The sequence below is a fragment of the Mus pahari genome, chromosome 17 (assembly GCF_900095145.1).
Source record: "Mus pahari chromosome 17, PAHARI_EIJ_v1.1, whole genome shotgun sequence".
In the NCBI taxonomy this organism is placed as follows: Eukaryota; Metazoa; Chordata; class Mammalia; order Rodentia; family Muridae; genus Mus; species Mus pahari.
This window is the reverse complement of record NC_034606.1, coordinates 18,636,360-18,655,116: the sequence shown is the minus strand read 5'-3', so window position 1 is coordinate 18,655,116 and position 18,757 is coordinate 18,636,360. Positions and strand designations below refer to the sequence as shown.

General features: G+C 39.7%; 1 non-coding gene across 1 annotated transcript; it reads right to left on the bottom strand.

Annotated features, from left to right (window-relative positions):
- Positions 1-18,401: 18,401 nt before the first annotated feature.
- On the bottom strand, positions 18,402-18,533 carry LOC115062437. Its single transcript, XR_003842399.1, has one exon. It is a non-coding gene; the product is annotated as a small nucleolar RNA SNORA17 (small nucleolar RNA).
- Positions 18,534-18,757: the final 224 nt, after the last annotated feature.

Here is an 18,757-nt window from a genome sequence, read left to right as displayed (position 1 = left end):
CTGTTTGTTTCTAAGTATTATGAAGGAAATAAAATTTGGTTTTACTCAATTACTGAAATCCTGATTAAAAAGTCCCTATTTTTTTTAAAGCAGCTTCCAGAAAACTTAATGCTTAATTGTAGTGGTTTAGAATGGCCAAAATTCTTCAGGCGGTTTATGTTTGGCTGAGTAGAGGCCAGAGGACAGCCAAGGCTTCATTCTGGGTTCTGATCGAATAATTTACCTCTTGTAGCTACTGTAAAATGTTACCTTCCAGTGGTTGGTGGGAAGATCTTTTCTGATAGAGTGTCAGTGAAGAATGATGGATCATGTCCTTTTGGAAACATTCACCTGCAAAAGACCATAAATTTTAACAGTAAGACCATGATTTTAACCCCTGTGTCTCCCACAAAGAGATAGTGGTTAGAATCTGAGGAGAACATACATTCTTCAAACTTCCATTTCTCTGGTGTCCCAGAGATGCTCTGATTAGCTGATATTCACTCAGAAGTCAAAAGCTGCAGAGGAGATCAGTGATTAGGACAGATAACATTGAAGAAATTGTCTGAATGACATTCTCGATGGCCTTCTGAGAGACACTTGACCGGCTCTGTGTCTCAATTATTGGCAAATTGTGGACAGTGGTAACAACACTTGCTTACCCTATGGGGGATGCTGTAAGAGCCAATTAACTGTAGTCAGTGTCACAGGAGAGTGAAGGATGGGCGCCATTAAGTAGTTACAAAGCATTATCACTGTAGTGTGAGTGGTGAATGGAAAGTGGAGGCTTAGGGGGGAAATTCATGAGTTCTACCTTGCAGCAGCTTCCTGACAAATTGCCAATAAAGCTTTCCTAATTTATCTCATTCTGCCAGTGTGGTGACTTGTCCCTAATAGTCTCTGCAGAAGACAGAGAGGAAGAGCAAAGAAGCCAAGTCAGATACAAAATGTTGACAGTATGAAAGCAGATACCACAGGTCCCCACTAAAGCTGAGTTTCAACTACCATACATTATGTTTAGAATACAGAATATAAAGGGTGTATAGAGGGAGGTTTATGTGAAGCTGGGGACAGGGTGGTACATAGTTGAAGATGCTCTTAACCAGAACCAGAATCCTAAGATTTTCACTAGTGACTTGTAGGATTTAGGTTGGTGCTAGTGAGAAAGGAGACTGCTAAGATGGAGCTGATGGTTCTGGGGGTGCATTCTGGCAATGTGTAAAGTCTACTTGAGATTGAGTGGAAGAACTCCCTTAAGATTTGAAACTATGGGCCAGTGAGATCACTCACTAGGTAAGGGTAGTTGGTACCAAACCTATAGATCAGAGTTTGATACTCAGGGTGGAAGGAAAGAACCAACTTCTGAAACTTATCCACAGTGGCGTGAACATGACTACAGATACATAGACATGTGTGCATCCTAAGAAACATTCACAATAAATAAATAAGTAGATAGATAGATGAACAGATAAATAGATTAATAAATATAAAAGTTGAAATAAAAATATAATCACTTATGGAGATGCAAATTTGGCAGTTTGTAGGCATAGCCTGGGGGGAATAATTGTCTTTAAATCCAAGAAAATCAGGCAAGCCCCACCTAGAGATAGTGGCACTGAGCCAGCTTTGATGTGTTTGTTACCAGATCCTTTGAGTGAGAAAAAGAGAAAGGAAAAAAATAATAGACTTGCATAAGAAAATTTTTAAAAAAATCATTAAACACAGAAAGAACCTAGACTACTGGGAAAAGAATGTCTGCTCCATGAGAATTTGATTCTGCCTGATGACCAAGAAGGAGGTTTGAGGATTACAGTTAATATCCTTAAAACTGGAATAGCACAGAGAAATAAAATTATGTTGAAGCTGATTGACAGGGAAGCAATCATTTCAGCCTAGGAGGAAAGGCACTTTCTCTGGGGAAGGAGAAGGAAGACTTCTCAGTATTCCTTGACTTCCATTAATTTCTTCAGCCTTCCAGGCACTCTCATCCCTGTGCTCTTATTGTAGATGAATGCTGTAATAAATGACTTAGATATATTGGGGAGCTTCTATACATTCTAAAGACCAATCTCACAGGCGTTCTAGAATTGCTCTTTGTAGACTGAAGAGAGTTGCTTGGTAGTGATTTTGATCTACACTAAAGTTCCCCATGAGGGAGGTCATGTACATTGTTTATCAATTATTTCCTCTTCATTCTTAGTTTAGTTCCTGATCACTAACTGCAACAAATAAAACTATAGCTAGCCTTTATTAAATTTCTGATGTCTGCCAGGAATGACCTCAATGACCCTTGCTACTGTTAAAAAAAAATCAAACATTCATACTTGATGTGAAAATATGTGCCCTTGTGGTTTTAGTTATATTTTGCAGGTGATAGATAGAATTCTATTCTTCTTTGACATGTCTTTGTCTTCTTCAGACAAAACATCTACTTATGTTTTCAGTCTATTTTAAAGTTGTATTTGTTTCTACCATTTAATTCTGAGAGATTCTTATTTATTTTTTGGCATTGGTCAATTGTCAATTGCATGGTTTGCAAATACTTTTTCCCATTGCCTGAGCTGACTCTACACACTGTTTCCTGTTTCCTTTACTGAATTGAAGCATTTCAGTTTGATGTAGTGAAAACTTCCCATTTCTATTTATGCCGACTATGCATTTAATGCCATATTGCCCCTCAAAATAATCATTGTCAAAACTGACCTCCAAGAGCTCTTCTTCTTCTATGAGTTTTAAGTCCATTTGGTCTTATGTTTAGTCTTTCATTTCCTTTAAGTTGTTTGTGTGCAAGCTGTAACAATGAAGATCAAATTCAATATATTTCTTGTGGATATACAATTTTTCTAAGTAATGTTTATTAAACAGACTGGTCTTCCCTATGGGATACTCTTGGCATCTTTGTTAAAGATTAACTGGTCAGGCTTCTTCTGAGCTATGCTTTGACGAGTCTGTGTGTTTTTTTCTGCCAATGCCATATGTCTTGATACTCTATGGCTTTGTAATAGAATTTGGAGTTAGGAAGTGTGAAGCCCACAGCTTCTTTTTTCTTACACAAAATTAAACTGGCTGTTCTTCGTCTTTCTTGATTCTTAGAGATTTATAAGTTCCAGGAACTTTTTTCTAATGTTGTAGAAATGCTACTGGAATTTTGATAGTGTTGCATTGAATCTGTAGGTTGCTTTGAGTGGTCTGGATTAATCAGTACTGAACTGAGTAATTATGGTCTCCTCTCTTATAACCACTCATCTGTGCCCATCACCGTTTGTAGTAGGTAAGAAAACGGCCTCACAGCAGCATCCTGCATGCCCAGGAAAGCCCATGTTCATCCACTGAACCTTCACTTTTCCCTTTGGGAAACTTAGTGGGAATTTCATGATACTGAGTCTGCCATGTTATGGCCATTAGGAAGCAGTCAGTATGGCATTGCCACTAAAGAGTATTGGCATCTGGTTTGTCAAAGTTGTCCACAGTAATTTTCAAGCCAGATTAATGAATTAATTTGCGATTCTCTCCTAGCTCATTACCATATCACTGTATTCAAGCCTGGCCTCATGACACTCCTCTGGTTTATACAGCTTAACATTTAGTCAGATAACAGTGAAAACCGTTGTGGCACTTTACAGTTATTTTCTTCTGTGATTTACTTGTTTCAGGTTCATTCTGCTAAGCCTTTCAGCTACCTGAGTTTTTCCAAAGCCTTGGTCTCTGTTATATAAGCTGAGCAAGATGGTCACTATATATCCTGAACACTGGTACTCCTGTGTTTTAGCTATTCTTGGTATCTTAGTTAGACTTTCCATTACTGGAAAGAGACACCAAGGCAACCCTTATAGAAGACAACATTTAATTGGGACTGACTTACAGAGTCAGAGGTTCAGTCCATTATCATCAAAGCAGGAAGTATGGCAATATCCAGGCAGGCACACTTGGAGAAGGAGCTGAGAGTTTTGTATCTTGATCTTCAAGGCAGCCAGAAGAAAACTGTCTTCAGGCAGCTGGTGGGTGTGTGTGTGTCAAAGTACAACCCCACAGTGACATACTTCCGTCAACCAGGACGAATCTACTCCACAGCAAAGCTGGACCTAATAGTGCCACTCCCTGGGCCAAGTGTATTCAAACCACCACACCCAGACATTTAGATGTGCTGTACAATAGGAGACACTTTTGCAGTTTCTTTCTCAACTGGGCAGTGATTTTTCTGGCAAAACAACAACAACAACAACAACAACAAAAACAACAACAACAAAACCTATTGTTTTATTTCTTGCCCAAAGAGAACATAAAGTCAAAAGTTTGGAGACCCATGTATAATTATTTTACTATTATTTCATTCCAGATCTATATAAATTAGATGTCTCTCAAGTGTTCTAAGTATGAGGATAGGATGGAAACAGGGTTTGTTCCTGGCTGTTTAGTGTACATTAAAATCTAAACAGATTTGCTGACTAAAAATCTCTAACATTTTCATCTTTACTAGTCTACAAAGAAAAGTGGAAATCATAAAATTTCTTTAAGTTGGCTAACCCTTGTTTTATGGTAAATTAAGAGAAATATCCATGTACCCAGTCTAACCCTCTGTTTTACCATCACCTGAATCTGCCTCCCATGTGAAATCCTAATGATAAATACAAGAACATGATAATGTGGGTGTGTGGATAGAAGCATTAAGGCATCTAATGGATGACTTTACAAATTGGGAAGGGACTGGAGAAATTAACTTGGTCTCTCTTGTTCTTCTGTAGTGTGCCACAATATTCTTTTTCTTTTCTGCCATTTCTGTCTGTTACACCATATTAGAACACTTAGATAGTGCCATCTGTGAAGGACAACGCTTTACAAGACACCTGCTGGCAACTTGACCTTGGACTTCCCAGTATTCAGAAGGTTCAGAAATTAATTCGCATTCTTTACAATTTACCAGGTCTCATACGTTTTTGTTACATTACACAAATAATGACATCTTTTCAGTCTGCGTTCATGTTTGAGAGCATTTTAGAGAGCAGGGTATGAAATTTGGAGGGGAGTGAATCTCAACTTGAACTTTAACTTTATGTATCTTGGCTTTTTGTTATTTATAATAGAAGAAAGTCTTGTCAAATGTTTGGGATATTTTGAAGACTCCTTGAAGAAATGTCAATGCTGGCTATAATATCTAGACAGGGAATATTTTAAAGCTTGACACTAAAATCTGCACATTCCCTTCACTATACCTCATCTGTAAGGAAAACTCATTCTGCCTTGGAATTAAGCAACTTTAAAGAGTAGGGGAAGTTTTCCTATGATTCAGTAGACTGGGTAAAGAAAGCTACCTTCACTTTTGTAAATGGGAATCAATCAATTTCTTGGATCAAAAATATCTGAGAAAGGAGGAATCCCTCACCCCAGCTTCAGCTCACATCTATCTCCCCTTGCCTTTTAATGCTGGTACATCTGGATCTCAAACTGCTGAACTCAGAGTCACATCAGTACCTCAGTTCTCTGGCATTTGGAAGAGATTTTCAGGCTCAGCACCCTACAGTTGACAGTCTCATCTTCTGTGGCTGTTTGAACCAATGCCCATAATAAATGCTGTCATATGTACATATCATCTATCTATCTATCTATCTATCTATCTATCTATCTATCTATCTATCTATCTATCTATCTGCCTGCCTGCCTGCTTACCTATCTTCCCACCCATCTGTATATATAACTATATCTATATCATCATATCTATCTATCTACCTATCTATCTATCATCTAACTTTTTACTTGCATATATCATCTATCTATATCTATCTATATATTATAAGTTATGTTTCTCTGGCTAGTGTATTGATGAAGATGGACTGAAAAATAAGATTATCTTCCTTAATCTCAAGGAATTTATAGAATACTGACCAGTTATTTGTGGAGTCAACAAATCTATATCTATATCTATATCTATCTATCTCTATCTCTATCTCTATCTCTATCTCTATCTCTATCTCTATATCTATATCTATATCTATATCTATATATTTCTATATCTATATCTATTTCTATATCTATATCTATATCTATATACCTATATCTGTACTTATACCTATATCTATGTCTATATCTAAATCTATATCCATATCATCTATACCACTATCTATATCTATATCTATATCTATCTATATCTATCTCTATCTCTATCTCTATCTCTATCTCTATCTCTATCTCTATCTCTATCTCTATCTCTATCTCTATATCTATATCTATATATTTCTATATCTATATCTATTTCTATATCTATATCTATATACCTATATCTATATCTATATCTATATACCTATATACCTATATCTATGTCTATATCTAAATCTATATCCATATCATCTATACCACTATCTATATCTATATCATCAATACCTGTATTATCTATATCATCTATATCTATATATACTGCTTTGACATATGCAGAGTTTTGATGTTGCAGACTCATATTTTCTGCATATGTCAAAGCAGTATATATAGATATAGATAGCCTCAATATCAATGCACCAAGGTCAGCATTTATAAATATATCCTAGTACAGGGAAGATCTTAATGACAGCAAGTGGCGTGCGCTTGTGTGTGTGCCAATGGGGAAGCTCTGCTTAGTGACGCATCTAGCATTCTAATCACTTTTCCAGTTCCCTACTTTGACAAAGGCACCCTCGGTGCTTACAGGACACAGGGGCACTGTCACCCTTAGATCTGAGGTTCGAAATGCCACTTGTGTCGGCTGACTGTGAGCACACACCAGAGCATGGCTTCCTGCAGTCTGGCTATGGCATGCTCTCTTCTCTTGTCCCTTTGGAAGCTCATACACATCATGGCGCCTGCTTTCATCCTGCTGTCAGCCCTGATCTCGGCTTTATTCCTTCCTCTTGTTTCTCCTGTCTATACATCATTCCAAACACTGAGGCCTTATCAGGCTCCTCTAGGAAGTTCTGCTAAAGGAGGCCAGCCCCAGGAGTACCACATCACGTCTTCAAAGCCTCCTGACAAAGCAAGAGTGTGAAGACTGGGCCACTGTAACTACTTTGATCCTGTAAAATAGATCTTAAGTGTGACTGCTTGGAATCTTTCCCTGGAGGTCCCTCACAGCTGGGGGCCCATGGGACCGTGAAGAAAAGGGGCCGCCGTGGACACAAGTGAAACAAGAGCCACATTAGAACTCTTAAATCCTTCCCTAACCTTCTAGCTTTCTCCCTCCCGGACAAGGTGTGAAAAATATCTAAGAAAATTCCCCTACCCCTACAAGGCAGGCATCTGACAGCTTCCAGAACGCTAACCTGAATCTCGGGTATTATTGGCACATTCTTTAATTTGTCCTCGGGGATGTATATAATTAAAGGTTATGAAATTTGGGCAATTATCCAGGCTCTTTCTTCCTAATGGCAGACAGCAAATATTAAAACGGCGCTCGGCATTCACTGCTGCCAGCAGCAGCCGTGTTCTTTTTCGCACGGATCACATTCTTTCATTCCACACTTAATTGGGAATGAAAAAGGCCTTTCATGCTCCCGTTCAACTCTCTGGTTTTTTTTTTTTCCCCCCACCTCCCTCTCTGTTTCTTGAGGGAGGCCTGCGAGGTGTACAATCTTATTCTGTGTCCACCATTGATTGGGTGCTGGCTACCTACCGCCTTCCTGTCACTTAGCACACCTAGGTTTTCCATTCAGGGGCATGTGTGGATGAGCAAGCCTGCTCTAGGCCCTTTTGATTTGCTTTTAGAGAGATCCTTTGGAAAGTCTGGCTTTGGAGGTTTAGTTTTAGAGGGTGCGAGACCCAGACTTCATCGTGCCTTATCGATCCTACTTGATTCTGCAGCGAGGCTCTGCCCCCCCTCCCACCTCCTCGAGTACCATCCTAGAGCACCAACAAGCTCTTAAGCTTCTAAACCACAGGAGGAGATGCTGATTCTCTAGTCACCTGGTCCCAGTGGGGTTTCTCTAACACATCAAAGGTGAAAGGCAGAGAGCAACTGACATGGACAACCGGACCAATGTCTATTTGTAGTCCTTTTCTTTTATTAAGCTGATGATGGCTTAATAAACAATGACCCTTCTGTCATTCTACTGTCCTCAGTTGCCCTGGTGGGATGGGACATGTTGTCTCACTTTCACAGATAAGGCAAAGGACACTCAGAGACGGAAAGGACCACACAGTAAGGGGTGTGAGCTGAGAGTCAAGCCCAGTGACTTGAATGGAATGTGCATGCTCCATCAACCGTAAGATGACAGACTGCAGCAGCTGACATTTCCAGTAATGACCCAGAAGGGATTTTTTTCTCCTTATTAAGCATAGCAGGGTGGAAACTTACTCATCTTGACTCTGATGTGCCAGATGAATGGTTATTTTTTTCTTTTTAAAATAACAGGTTTCACCCTGCTCTGAAATTCTCCTTTCTGACTATGATAATGGAATGTGCTCAAGAGGGTCTGTGGAGTGTGATAGGGAAAGGATAGTTAATAAAAGGAACTTCACCTCTTTTTGCTTAAGATTCTCTGGTGACTACATACACACACATGCACACATACATACATGCATGTGGTATCTATGATAATACGCTGATGATCTGTGTTGAGCCATCAGCTTTCTGGGTGATGTAGGATTTTCTACTTGTAGCTTCTTCCAATTTCCATGGTGCAAACTCACTTCTTATGACTTAATTAGTCACCAACATGACACTAAATGTGGGGTCAAGATGAGATGCACAAAATAATCTTTTCCTGACACGATACAGCAGCCCCATCAGCATTCTGGGTACACGTATAAAATGGAGCTCCTTAGCGGGATAGTGTTGTTCACCCAGGGATTTGTACTTCATCCTCTGAAGATACACCTCTGTGCAGGTATGGCCCAAGAACTTTCAGATCGGCAAAGGAATCTCATTGTCAAGGGGAGTGGTTCCTTAAACTCATCTATAGACTCCTCTATGTAACCTCCAGTCCTTTATCAGTGCTGCCTGATCCTATATCAGTGTCCTCAAAATGCCAGCAGATGAACTATCTGTTTAATAATACACTGGTTTCCATTATAGATAACTGGGCGTCTTGTCCACATCTTAGACTTTAAGGGCCTGACCTTCCACAGCCTCATTCCCCACTGTCTTGTTCACCAGCTCTTTCCAGACATCTCTCACTCACTGTTTCATGAGCCACAGTCTGTGAGACATCCTTAGGCTTTCTCTAAACCACGTCAGTATGGTACCATCTGGATTGTAAAGTTATTCTGAATGAGTTTTACTACCCCCAAATTCAAGAACATGGGATACACACACCAAGCAGCTTCAAAATCCATGTTAATTACATCCCAGAATTTAAACACCAATACCAAAGGTGTCAGGAAAATAAGAGTGAAACCATGTATATTTGACACCTTACCTATAATTGCTTGACTGGTCTCAACATCTTTCCATGACACACATCACTCCTGTGTTCCTGGCCTGTTCTTTGCTGTTCTTGCTGGCAATTCTCCACTGCCTGGTGAGCGGTCATTCTGAATTCTTGGGGGTCTGTTTGTTTGTTTGTTTGTTTTTCTAAAATGGCAGAGCACTTTCTTTGAAACTACTGAGTTTCACATCAATCTCATGCTGGAACACACAGCCTGATAAAGGACGTCTCTGACTGGAGCGATGTTATGGTTTTCATGGGAACGAAGGCACGGGGCAGCACACTTTTCAAGGTCAAACATCTATCCACTTAACACTTAACATTCCCACAGACACTTTCCCCTCTAAACTAATCACGATGAGAGCAGGTCACAACTACTCAGCCTTCCCATCATTCTGCTTCCTCTGATTTTTATAAATTTAATTAAAATATAATTACATAATTTTACCCTTTCTTCCTTTCAACATGTCCTGTGTCTTCCCCTTCACTCCCTCTCCAATTGGGGGCCTCTTTATTATTATTATTATTATTATTATTATTATTATTATTATTATTATTAATTATTATTATTCCTTACATAGGTACCTAAATATATAACTACAACCTATCGAGTCTGCTATTGTTTGTTTTGATGTATATGATTTGAAGGCTGATATTAGAAAGTGAATTAGGGACCTCATGCCTGAGGAGACAGAAGTCATCAGTTGCCTGTAGGTCTTTGTCTAGAGGTGGGGCTCCCATGAGCTGCCCCCCTTCCATGTTAGCATGTCTCCTAATGTTGTCATTGTCCGGGTCTTGTTTAGGTGGCTGTGTGGCTAGGCTATCATGGTGTAGCTTCCCTGTCATTTTTTAGGAGACACACTCTCACACAATCTTTCTACCCCTCCTTCTGTGATGCTCCCTGAGCCTTCAGCATAGAATATGTGTTGCAGATAGATCGACTGGGGTTGGCTACCCTACGGTCAGCTTATCTCAGCATTTTGACCAGTTGTGTTTTTTCAAGAATAGTCTCCAACGGCTGAAAAGAAAGGAATACTGGAGAAGGGCGAAAGCTACAAGGGACTGTGGCGTCACAGATTAGAATTATGTGAGTCAGGTGGCTGTATATGCTCTCCTCTAAGATGCATGACCTCACTAATTCATGGTCATTTACAGGAGAAAAGTCATTCCTGGGAGGAAGGGAGACGGGAAAGTGAGAGGGAGGGAGAGAGAGAGAGAGAGAGAGAGAGAGAGAGAGAGAGAGAGAGAGAGAGAGAGAGAGACTGAGCCTGGACAGGCTATTGAAACCTCAAAGTCCATCCCAGTGACACAATTTCTCCAAAAGGCTACACCCGCTAATCCTTTCCTAAACAATCCACACAATTGGAAGCCAAGTGTATATGAGCCTCTGGCTTCTATTCTCACTCAAACTACCAGAGTACTTTATCAAAATCAATTGGATAGGTCACTGATCATGATCTGAGCATGTTACAATAGAAAGTTGATCGTGTCATCACATGCATTTGCATTAATACGCTGGCTAAAAGATTTCTCCAGAAGTAAAAATCGAATCCTCCCTCAAAGCGTAAGAATCTTCAAGGGTGCATGTGTTTAGATAATTTTCTACTAGTTGGACCAAACTCAGGAGAAAAAAAAAAACAAAAACAAAAGCACAAAACAATCTCTGGTGCAGTGACAGATCCTGTCTTTCTTCAAGATCGTCGGTAGGGGGAGCTCGTGCTTCGTCCTGGAACCTAGAGCCAGGCTCTCAACAAATGCAGAAGGCTTTTAAGTGAGAAGAGGTCTTAAGAGAAGTTTGGGGTGTGAGAGAATAAAAGGAAGGAGAAGAAAGAAGAAAAGAAAGAAAAAAATCCTGAACTTATATATATTTTTAATCTAGTATTATCACAATGGTTCATCAAGCTTTGAAGAATGGAAAATGTGTGCTGTCTAGAACAAACACTCAAACTTGCCGGCCTGCCCCACCCTCAGAATACTGTTTCTTCGTCGTCGCCTAGAGTAGCATGTTTGTAACGACGGTATAGATTTTCTCTTGTGTGGGAGAAGCTGGCTTCTCTGACCTTACCCAGTGAAGGTGTCGATGCTGACCTGATACCTTTAATCAAATGTGTCTGTAGAGAGAAGTTACGTGACCGGGAGACACAGCGGAGCTGGCTGTGGGGGTTTTGCTGTTGAAGAGGAGATGGAGGGAAAAAACCTTTCTCTCGGGTCCGGCTGTGGGAACAGAAGCAGTGCAATGCGTGTGGACTCATGTTCATTTGTCTGCATAAAAAAAAAAAAAAAAAAAGTGTGGGTACATGTGCCTTTTGCATATCTATGTTCTGATCCAATGATTGGGGCCAGCTGGAAGCACATAATAGAAATTCAGCACATTGGACCATCTCTAGATGCCCCTTCCCCCCATTCCCACCTCTAAAAAGCATGAGCTCACCTCAAACATGAGAAAAATTTTTTGAGAGGAAAGCCGTCATTGTTTCCTTCCTAGATATCTTGAAATAAAAAGAATGAAAGTTTTTCCACGAAAATGGCTTGCTGTGCGATTTTTCTCTGGGAAGTGATCGCTTCATATTTAATATTTAACTACAAATAGCATTACAACAGAATTGTTCATTTTTTCTTTATTTCTGAAATTCATTTTCAAATAGTCTGCTCATTTAGTGTATCTTTTTTTTTGGCAAAATAATATAGAAAAATCCTGCATATTCTTTCTCGTATGGGCAATCTAGCCAATGATGAATGACTCGTGTAAACAACTGTGGTTGTGGGTACATTATATGCACAGGGGAGAATAAGAAGGCTAAATAGTGTAGGTGAGGAAGGACTGAATGCAGGCAACGAATAGATTAACTCTGTTACGGATTTTTTTTTTTTTTATCTTTGGTGATAAAAATTTTAAAAAGTGTTTAAACTTAAAAAAAAAAAAACAGTGAAATCATAAAATTCACAGGGGATTCCCTCCACAGACTGTGTTTTGATTGGTTACTATAATGTATAGAAAGAAGTTTACTGAGTTGTATACTCTTTAGATCTTGTTAATTTCTGCTTTTTTTTTGCAATTTTTTTATAATAAAGTTTAAAATACCGTTTAAGACGATGCTGATGTAAAAGAGGCGTGAAGGGCTCTTTCTTTTCTGTTTTGTTTTGGTTTTTAATTGCATTTTGCTTTTTGTTTGTTTTGTTTGCCTGCCGAGCATCTCTGCACCTCAGACCCTACCCAGTGTACGTTATCTGTTGGAGAGTGATGCCATCTTGTGGTCAGACTAGAAATTAAGTCTAAGTATTAAGAGCAAACAAAACAGCCAGTATTTGAAAGGTCCAGCGTTAACAAATGCATAAGAAGAATCAGTTAAGTTTGGGTCTCTCTCTCCTAACCGTAGACTCTCTTATTCAGAGCTTCCTACCGGACTCACTTGGAACCCTTACGTTGACACAGTGAGCTCAGCCTATCACATACTCAGACGAATAGAACATTCCTTCTTTTTTGTTAGAATTAAATTTTCTCTAAGGAGGGAACATCACAGGCTCTTAAATGTCACTTCCTTCAAGTACTGAGTGACATTGTCATATTTTGACAGCTTCTGACAAGAGGAAAAGATTCCCAGGAGTCTGGGAATGAGAGTCAATTATATTTGACCCAGGACAGGGATGAGTGAGAACACTAGCATTTTGAGCAGGTTAATTTTCTCAAATTGAACCCATCAAGAAATCTTTGGAAATGCTACCTCTTCAGATACTGTAGGGGTCGCTGTTGCCTCGTGGTCCACTTCCATTGGACTCTTTTGGGTGGTTCTGCCTTTTTTTTTTTTTTTTTTTTTTTTTTTTTTTTCTTTCTTTCTTTCTCTTTTTTTTAAATCTGAAAGTTCTTTGAACTGGTCTATGAACGAATATTGCAGACTTGCTCTTATTAGGGTGTGTTTCCCAGGTGTGTTTGTCTAGTGCAATGATACTTATTATCCTATTCTAGACTGGCTTTCTAGAATGGGATCCCTCAGTCAGGAAGCAAATTATACTCGGAACTCTGGAGAAAGAACCCGTTCCTTGTGCACAATGTGGGTATATCTTTTTGATTTGTTCTTTGCATTGTAAGTGAATAAATTTGAAGCTAGGTGACTTGTCTTTGATCAGTAAATCATATTTTTCATAATAACTCCAAATAAAGAGAGATAAATCAGTATTTATTGTCATTTAAAATGTATTATAGAGAATACAAATGCACCTTGTCGTTTTGGAAAGCTGAGAGAGACTGAGACACAGGAGATGACTCAGGGTCAGATGAAACTCATTAGAATCCCAGTTCAGCTACTTACCAGCTGCATACATCTGAATAAATTACAAAATAATGTGAATTTTGGTCTGTAAAACTAGAGCAATATTCCAGTCACGGAAGGCCTCTGTGATGATTAGAGGGGATGATGTGAATGAAATATTTGCCAGTTTTTATTACTAGGAGAAAATAAATCCTCTTCAGTTATTGGATGCTCATTGGTATGTTGGTTCCTAACAGACCAGGGTCCTACAGGACGCTCAGGCACCCTTTATCTCCCGTGAGAATCTTCACAGAACACTAATGGCATCTACTGTTAGCTCAAGTTGTGGAAATCATTTTGCTTTCAGTATATGGGATGAGAAATTTGTCTGCAGATTTGATGCAATCCCCATCAGATTCCTGATAACATTCTTCATGCGACTAAATAACAGATGGAATCCTAAAATTGATACAGAGATACAAAAATAGCATGAGTAGCCAAACCGACCCCCAACAGAAAGCAAAACTGGAGTGACTACAATACATGAACTCAAATCACACTGCAGAGCCATAATAACAAAGACAGCACGGTACTGGCACAGAGACAAACGTGCTGTGCAGCAGTGAAATAAAGGAGAAGAACCAGAAGCTAACCACAGCTACACCCACCTCGTTTTGGAAAAGGTGTCAAAAGCACATATCGCATAAAGCATGCTTTCATTATTCAGTGCTCTGGGGAAACTGGATTTCACGGGAGAAGAATAGAACTAAGCCATTTCTCTCACACAGCTCAAAACAAAAACAAAAACAAAAATTGACTCAAAAGTAGATTAAAGAACTGACATCAGGATCTGAAACTCTGAAACTGCAAGAAGATACAGGTGAAATAAAAATATATACACCAAACCCCACATCATCCAGACTCCTGTCTGATGCTTAAAAGATGGAGTGGAATTATCAGGAGTCTAATTTTTATACGGATTCTTTACTGTTTATTTTTTTGCATTGCTGGTAAAAACTGGCATGTCTGTTTCATTTAGACTTTTAAGCAAATGCCTCATCACAGTTGAGTACTGAAACATGAGTCTGTGTTTACCCAGTGTGATAGTTTGTACATGCTTGGCCCAGGGAGAGGCACTATTAGGAGGTGTGGCCTTGTTGGAGTAGGTATGTCACTGTGGGCATGGGCTTAAGACCCTCAAACTAGTTGCCTGGAAGTACGTTTTCCACTAGCAGCCTTCAAATGAACATGTAGAACTCTCAGCTCCTCCTGCACCATGCCTGTCTAAATGCTGCCACGCTGCCACCTTGATGATCATGGACTGAACCTCTGAACCAGTAAGCCAGCCCCAATTAAATGTCCTTTATAAGACTTGCCTTGGTCATGGTGTCTGTTCACAGCAGTAAAACCCTGACTAAGATACTTAGCTACTCATTTCCCACCAGTACTACATTTTAACCCTTTCTCCAGTTCTAGTCTACTACAGTCTCAGCAGATTTTTAGTAAGTTCAAACCCTATAAGAACACCACCCCCATGGTTTAGGGGCTCTCAAAGATTGCACACAAGCGACTCCAATAATATTAGTAGAAGGCAAGGAAGCTGTGGTCTGACTCATGCTGTACCTAAAGCTTCAGCAGCACACACAGTATGGCCACACATTCATCTTGTGTTTCTTGAACCATTTTTTTGAAACTAGACTGGTACTGACCATCTAGCAGATGCCAAGAGATTCAGTTGACAGTGGGCTACTGATGTTAATTTCAACTAACAGAAATATGAATACAATCAATAAAATCTCATTGACCGGGCAACGTTTGCCTGCTTACAATAAAAAGTAATAATATAATTTGTGTTACTGTCAATCGAACTGTGTGTGTGTGTGTGTGTGTGTGTGTGTGTGCACTTCTACACCAGTGAGAGCATGCACACATGCAGCAGATGGCAATGGGAGGAAAATTAACTCCCTGCAAGGTTTCTGTCAACTCTGAGACTTAATTTTTTAATGGTTCATAGTTGCAGACACAGAAATAAGGAGAATGAAAGTTTCCACAGCTTCTACAGAAACAAGATTGGATTAGTTCTCTAAGTTCAGGTACAAGCTTAACTAGAGGTTTTTGGTTTATTTATTTGTTTGTTTGTTTGTTTGTTAAACTCTTAGGAAAAGCTAGCAGCAGAATTTGTTTTTCTCTTTGTGAGTTTTAAGATCAGAGTGTGGTCTCTTAAAAAAGAATTCGGCAATGTTTCTTCTGTTTCTATTTTGTAGAATAATTTGAAAAGTATTGGGATTAACTCTTCTTTTAAAGTTTGGTAGAATTCTGCAATAAAACCATCTGGCCCTGGGCTTTTTAATGGCTGAGAGATTTTTAATTACTACTTCTATTTCACTAGGAGCAATAGATTTGTTTAAATTGTTTATCTGAACTTGCCTTGACTTTGGTATATATTGAGAAAATTGCCCATTTCCTTTAGGTCTTCCAGTTTACAGTGACCTTATCATTCTCTGCATTTCCTTGGTGTCTGTTTTTAAGGCCTCCCTTCATCTCTAACTTTGTTAATTTAGATATTCTCTGTCGGCCTTTTAATTACTTCGGATAAAGGTTTGTTAATCTCATCTATTTTCTTAAAGAATTACCTTTTTATACAATTAATTCTTTGTATTATATTGATCTCTGAACATTTGACATTGTCCCATCCAGAAACTCATGCTCTCTAGATAACGTTTGTGCTAATTCTCAAAATCTTTCCTCTGTCACTGTTTATTTCGAGTTTGTTCAGTATTTTCTTTAGTTATTTTTTATTGTTTCTCTTTTCCTAGTTTTGAACGTTTTAATCCAGTTAACTTCTCTTCTGTTGATAAGTAGTTCACAGTCAATCTAGAAGTTAAGTAAAAATATGTTTTTAGGTCATATAACCTTAGAAAATGCTCACATGACCTTTCTGATAGGAAGACTTCATGTTCATTAATAAATCAAAGACCAGTTAAAAATCAGGATTTTTTGAAAACCTAACAATTTTATATCTTACTAGGTTTTGCCTACTTCTTTTATTAAATAAAATATAAAAATACAAAATGATGAATATATGAAGAAGAGCTACAATTTAAGATTCTCTTTTGATGATGGAAAAAGAATGGAAGATACATGGTGCATGGAAGTCAGGCATCTTTGGGAGCGGTTACACTAAAACCATCTATTTGGAAATCTATAAATTTGATGTTTGAGGCTCTTAATCACAATTGAGGGTGAATTTTCTTGTCCATTTTTCTCTTTGGATGCAGGTCCATATGTTTATATAATAAAACTTTTGAAAACAACTATTTATTCTTATATTTGTGCTTACGAGCTAAGCCATCCATCTCTCTAACCCAATTTTTTATTCTTTAGGATTTTACTTTAAAAAATAAAGAAAAAGATTAAAAAATAAAAAAATTAAAAAATTTTACTTTAATATATAATATATTAACTTATTTTTAGTAGTTTGTGAATTTCATATCACGCATCCCAATGCCGTTCATATCCCCCTCTGCAAGTACCCACCCTCCACCCTTGCATCCTTCCCACACAACAGAGAAAAAAAAATCTCATTCAAGCTGTAGTGTGTCACAGTGTGTCACACTGTATACCTTATTCGCACACTTCTTTGCTTGCAAATGTTCATTGCGATGACTCTTTAGTCCGGTAAGAGGCCTCTGGCTTCTGCTACTCTAGCCATACTGGAACCTGACTGGGACTCCTCTCTGCTATCCTGTTGTTGCCCTGTGTCATGGACATCCTATAATAATGGATCTGTAGGACTGGCCCTTTCATGCACTCCAGCAGTCCATCAATGGGGTAAATGATGGGGTGGGCCAATTCAAAGCCCTGAATATGAACCTGAGAGGTATCTAAGCTGCCTGTTCTCCTTCTCTCATGCCTTTGAGACTGGCTCACCTGCAACCCCTGCAACCAGAGCCACCTCTACCCTGCCATCCACGCAAAGTCAGGGCCGATTTTCCCGTACACTGCAGGTAGTGAGAAACAGGTCCAATTCTCCCATGATGCCCAGGCAAGTTCTGCACAGCCCTCAGGTATCAAAATGTCCCCGGGGCAACAGCCCAAACCAGGGAGTTCCTTCTAACCTTTGATAGCAACAGACACCTGCTGCTGCAGGGTCACAGACCCAAACACGGCCCCTTATAGTAGTAGTACAGGCCAGGACCCTACCATGGCCCTAGGTGGCATCACCAGCTGCTCACTATCTCAAGTCTCCAATGCTTCCCCTCTTCGCTGGGCCCACATCCTTCTGCTCCTCTTTCTCTTCCATGTCTTCACTACTTGCTTGCTTCTCTTCATGGCACCAGGACCTCTGAGTGCCCAGGGTCATCTCAGGAGTGGTCTCAAGAGTCCCCACTTGTGCAAGTGGCATTATGACATTATGGCACCGGGTAGGACTCATCTTGGGCATAGTATCTTCTCCCTGCCCCCCTCAGGAATGCACAGCACTGGACTCATGGTTATCTCAGGTTAGCTCCCTAGCCGGGCCCCAGGACACTGGTCTAGTGGTCATCTTGGGCTATCTCCTTGCTTAGCCCACTCAAATGGTTCCATGCAAGGGTTGTCTCTCTTGGGTTCACTCCAGCCCAGGGCCCACATTCCCAAGCAGAGTTCTTCTAGTCTCTGGCTTGCTCTAGGTTCCTGGAGCCCATCTGGGCCTGCTTGGTGCTATACAAATGGTTATCTCAAGCTAGCTCTCTGTCAGGCACCCTGGCGCTCGAATGGAGATGGTCTCAGACTCACTTCTTTTTCAGGGAATGCTAGGCTGCTAATCATTCAGATGTTCAGAAGTTGGAACACTGAGCGTAGACATAACCTCTCTCCTCTCTGCCATCTACTGTTGCACATGTGACACAGCAGCCACATCTGCAAGGCTTCTAGGGGCAGGAGACATAAGTATGTATTTTATGTTAGACATATCCTCCTGTTATTCTTCTGTGTTCTGTTAATCACACAGACACAGACACAGACACAGACACACACACACACACACACACACACACACACACACACACTATCTCTAGTTTGTCTCTATACATAACCTACTGTAAATAGTACTACTGTAAACCCTGACAACGGGTGCCTCAGAGATATATTGATTTGGAGGCTTGA